Genomic DNA, 5,401 nt, shown 5'->3' on the forward strand with positions numbered 1-5,401 from the left:
TCAAAACATTGAGACTAAAAAAAAGAAACTACTGATACCAAATCCCCAACTCAGAAGCAATAAATGCAACTCTAGCCTGCCCAACAAAACAAATTACTTTCATGAAATGGGCAAACTGGATTAAAAAAACAAAAATTGGAAGCTTTACTATGTTTGTTAAAAAATTATCCTAGAAAATTACCGTCCCATCCTTCTGTCATTGGAACATTTTCTAGAAAAATGCAATTTGATTCAAATCATTCATTATGATTTTCCATTGGATAAGCATTGCAGAAAATTTTCTTTGACACCACAATTCCTTCAAACGGAGAAAGAGACTATAAAAACTGCCCTTTCAGGGCCGGCCCCATGCCTTAGCAGTTAGGTGCACGCGCTCCGCTACTGGCGGTCCGCATTCGGATCCTGGGCGGGCACCGACGCACTGCTTCTCCGGCCATGCTGAGGCCGTGTCCCACATACAGCAGCTAGCAGGATGTGCAACTATGACATACAACTATCTACTGGGGCTTTGGAGAGAAAAAAAAAAGGAGGAGGATTGGTAATAGATGTTAGCTCAGAGCCTGTCTTCCTCAGCTAAAAAAAAAAGAAAAAAGAGGAGGATTAGTACGGATATTAGCTCAGCGCTGATCTTCCTCAAAAAAAAAAAAAACTGCCCTTTCTAGTCGAAGTTCAAAGACAAAGTATTTTGCTCTTACTCTTGCATGTTTCACAACCAATCTTCCCAGATCAGTTTTGACCGACATAACATTTGTGACAGAGATATTTAGGTTGTTGAACACACACACACACCACAAAACATAAAACATCATTTGCACCCATAAAAATAAACATGCAATTACTAGAAATAAAACTGAATAAATAGCAAACAATGGGTAGTTTTAAGTAAAGACAAGTAAACGCTAATACAGAACACTGGAACAGTGTTTTGTGGCACATTCATTTTGTGGCCCTATTAGCACAATATTACATAAAATAGTGGAACATTTCTAGATTTTGTAGAAGTCATTTCAAACAGTGATACTAGAGTGGCCAAAAATACAAAACACTTTTCAAAATATTGTAATAAATGTCACCACTTAGGGTCAGCTAGTTAGCAAATACTCTTAATTAATAATTGCCAACGCCTGTTGATGGAATTGGCTCATTTTTTTCTTCCCTAGGACTGGCTTTGTAAATTATATAGGTTAAGATATACACTTTTAAGATGTATCATTCAGTAAAAAAGTAACCATTTTTTATAGTTTAATTATATAATTGCACTATTTACAGTAACTGTAAAATGTGTTTTATGGAGGTAGAGATCAGTGTATAGGACTTTACAGTATATTTGTCACACCTGGAAAAAAACAGACTCAGTTCTCTATTTCAAAAGACACCTTATCAATTCACAAGAAATCTATAAAAATAACCTTTAAACATATGAATAAATGTTCAACTTCACTCATGAGAAATGAGAAATCCAAATTAAAACTACACTAAGATGCCGTCTCTTACTTATCAGATTGGTGAGAATACAACAGAATAACAATACTCTTTTGCAAGGCTGTGGAGACACAGGCACTTTTACATATCACTGGTGAGAAAGAAAATTGATATAACAGGGCCGAAACTTACCAATACCTAAAGTAAGTACATACGTGTTTACATTTTGACCCAGTGATTCCACTTATAGGAATTTTCCTGAAGATACACCTCTAATAATATGAAAATACATATACACAAGATCATTCATTGTCATTGAAAAATACTGGAAACAACCTAAATGTCCATCCATAAGATAGTTGTTGAATAAACTATGGTACATTCACACGTTGAACATTCTTTTATTAAAAAGATGCCTTCATTAAAAAAGAATGAGGAAGATATTTATGAACTAATGTGGAGTGATTTTCAGGATATTGTTAAGCACACCATTGTGTCAGGCAGTTAATTAATAATGATGTTTGTGGTAGGTTAAAGATTTTTTAAAATGTATAATTAGTTGTGGTTACTTTTCCCATTCTTAGTAAGTATTCTTTTTTTTTTTTAAGCAAGATTTTTTTTTATTTCTTTATTTTCCCCCCAAAGCCCCAGTAGATAGTTGTATATCGTAGCTGCACACATCCTTCTAGTCGCTGTATGTGGGACGTGGCCTCAGCACAGCCTGAGAAGCGGTGCGTGGGCGCGCACCCGGGATCCGAACTGGGCCGCCAGCAGCAGAGCGCGCGCACTTTACTGCTAAGCCACCGGGCCGGCCCAGTAAGTATTCTTTTTTAAGACTAATTTGGTCTTCATAATTTTCTTTTTCTGAAAAGAAAAAGTCCCTTGATTTGTATAAATTTCTGGCTATACAAAACTTGGATTTTCTTCAGACTTGTGGACTATAGTATGTAAATAAAACATGTATTGTCTTTTATTTGATTTTTCTGATAGATCTTCCATCAAAACTACTCTAAAGCATTTTCCTAAAGCAGCAGTTCCCAAACCTGGCTGAGCAACACGATCAGCTGTAGATCTTTAAGAAAATAGACTCCTGGGCAGCACATAAGTCTGGGGTGCTGCCAGAAAGCTGTATTTTCCCAAAGCCCTGTAGCTGATCCTGAACATCACTCAAGTTTGGGAAATCTCCGCTGAGAGCATGCTTACGAAGGGAAGGAATGAAATTATTTTTTCTCTGTATTTTTGTTTAGAAGCCTGTGGCGATTATCAATAATTTCTTAATCAGGGCTTAACTATTTGGTCAAAGGTTGCTCAGCCTGAAATTGGGGGATTTTAAGGACAAACTAAACAGTAGTGAAGAATTCTGCTTGTCTCATGCAGCAGTTTAGTGAGATGATGCCTGGATGAGAAGCCACACCATAGGAACTGATTCTCAACTCTGATACATCCGTGACCCGTGAGTCAGCAAGGCTGTTAACGTCGGTATCTGGTTTCTCTTCTGTAAGATGTGTACAGCTTGGTCTTTTTCACATAGTGCTGAAGATTACTGAAGAGACTCGATATAAAATGTTCTTGTAAGCTAGTATTATAGTTCTGAACACAATTCTTATTATGTATTTAAGGCCTAATTGTGTGTCCATTTATTATAATTTTTTAAAGTTTAATTCTATATTTAGACTATATCACTTTTATATATTAACGTCTATCTATCTGTTATGTATCTATCATCTATCTATCTATCTATCTATCTATCTATCTATCTATCTATCATCTTTCCATCCATCCTTCTATCCCACAGTCTTCCCTGTGAATTGAAAGAAAGCATAAACTCAGGTGACTTGGGAACACTACGTTTGCGCTTATTAATGCCAATGTCAGCTTCAGGTAACTCACAGAGGATTTTAGGTGGAATCATATACTGAACATCTCAGGCAATATGAAAATAGCTCTCCTGAGGATCAACAGGAGTTGCACACTTCTTTAAAAGGCAGATGAATAATTATGTTCCATATAATCTAATATAAACATTTACATCTGTTAAACATATATGTTTCATAAATTCTGGCAGAACCAAATACAATTCACAAACAGTCATATTATTATATAATTGCCTTATTTGCTGATGCATATTGTGTCCTATTATTTCAGAAAACATACCACGTAAAATCATATTTATCTTAGATAAATACATCCTGTATGTTTTCAATAAAGTGATAGAAGTCACCAGAATAATTTAAAAACCACATATGGTTGAGAAAAATGCCAAAGGGGGGAAAATTAATTTTGATTTTGGTGGTATGTTTCCTGAGCTGGAACAGAATCCCGAATCGCTAGTGACGTTCACACCTCTTCATTACTGCTGTTAGCAATTCTTTATCTACTTCTGGAGTCTATAAAAGCTACTGTATCAGAAAGATGCCAAATTCATATATAACTCTTGCTATAGTGTTATGAAAATGATTCATTAATAAGTGATAGTACCTCCATGATGAAGCGTGGGGTCCAAATCAGTTCACTGAAGTAAAATCATGACTACTGTAACTCTGCAGGACATTTCAAGTTCAGAGCATTATGGTAATTTACTTATGATCCAATCATGCCCTATATTCTGGGTTTTTGGACAGGTGGCTTTCACACTTTTTTGGTTGAGAACAACTATAAGAAATACATTTTATGTCTTAAGATAGCATAGACACCACCCTCCCCTGCAACACTCACACACATATAAAGAAACAAAACTTTTGAAATAATGCATTTCCTTATTATTACAATTTTTACTTATTCTATTTTCTTCTATTCTATGCCTTTATAAAATACTAGTCACTCAATTAAATTGATTTAATGTCTCACCAACGTGCAGCTTGAAAAATCATCTTATCGGTGGTTTCCAAAATGACTTGGAGTGCTCAGTTTGGCAGCAATATCCTAAAACTGGAATAATCAGAGAATATTAGCATGGCACCGGTGCAAAGATAACAGACAAATTTGTGAAGTGTTCCAAATTAAAAAAAAAAAATCGCTTGTGGAAGTGTCCATTGATGGATTTTGAATGGATAAACAAAATGTCTATACAAACAATGGAATATTATTCAGCCTTTAACAGGAAGGAAATTCTGACACACAGTACAACATGAATGAATCTCAAAAATATTAGGCTAAAACATTAGGCTAAAGCCAGTCACAAAAGCACAAATACTGTATGATTCCACTTGTATGAGGCACCTAGGGTAGTCAAATTCGTAGAGACAGAAAGTAGAATGGTGGTTGCTGGAAGCTGGGGGAAGGCGAATTGGGGAGTTATTGTTTAATGTATACGGAGTTTCAGTTTTGCAAGATTAAGAGTTCTGGAGATGGATGGTGGTGATAGTTGCACAAAAATGTGAATGTACTTAATGCCATTGAACTTTATCTTAAAAATGGTTAAGATGGTAACTTTTATGTTATGTGTATTTTATCACAGTTACAAAACTTTTTAAAAAATCACTTGGGGAAACACAAATTCCATTGATATCCTTCAGATTTTTGAATCGAGGTAGGGACCCTGAATCTGGGAATTTTTAGGAACTACCCAGGGGAATCTGATGCAAAGTGGTTTGGGAACCACTGCTTTAAAATATAACTATGGCTTTCTCTGCCAACACTCAAATTCTTTTGCTTTTTCTCTGAAAGAAACAAAAAGTCTGGGGTGAGATCCTGCAGAAGCCTAATTTTGACCTTGATAATGATTTAGAAAAAAAAGATTAAGAATTTTTCAGGAGCCGGTCCCCTAGCATAGCGGTTAAGTGCGCGTGCTCCACTGCTGGTGGCCCAGGTTTGGATCCCTGGCGCACACCGATGTACCACTTGTCAGGCCATGCTGTGGCGGCGTCCCATATAAAGTGGAAGAAGATGGGCACAGATGTTAGCCCAGGGCCAGTCTTCCTCAGCAAAAAGAGGAGGATTAGCATGGATGTTAGCTCAAGGCTTATCTTCCTCACAAAAA

At 36.3% G+C, this 5,401-nt stretch overlaps 1 non-coding gene across 1 annotated transcript; it reads left to right on the plus strand.

The window, feature by feature from the left end:
• Positions 1–4,322: 4,322 nt before the first annotated feature.
• On the plus strand, positions 4,323–4,426 carry LOC131415099 (U6 spliceosomal RNA). Its single transcript, XR_009222329.1, has one exon. It is a non-coding gene; the product is annotated as a U6 spliceosomal RNA (small nuclear RNA).
• The last annotated feature ends 975 nt before the right edge of the window (positions 4,427–5,401 follow it).

The sequence above is a fragment of the Diceros bicornis genome, chromosome 15 (genome assembly GCF_020826845.1).
Source record: "Diceros bicornis minor isolate mBicDic1 chromosome 15, mDicBic1.mat.cur, whole genome shotgun sequence".
Classification (NCBI taxonomy): Eukaryota; Metazoa; Chordata; class Mammalia; order Perissodactyla; family Rhinocerotidae; genus Diceros; species Diceros bicornis.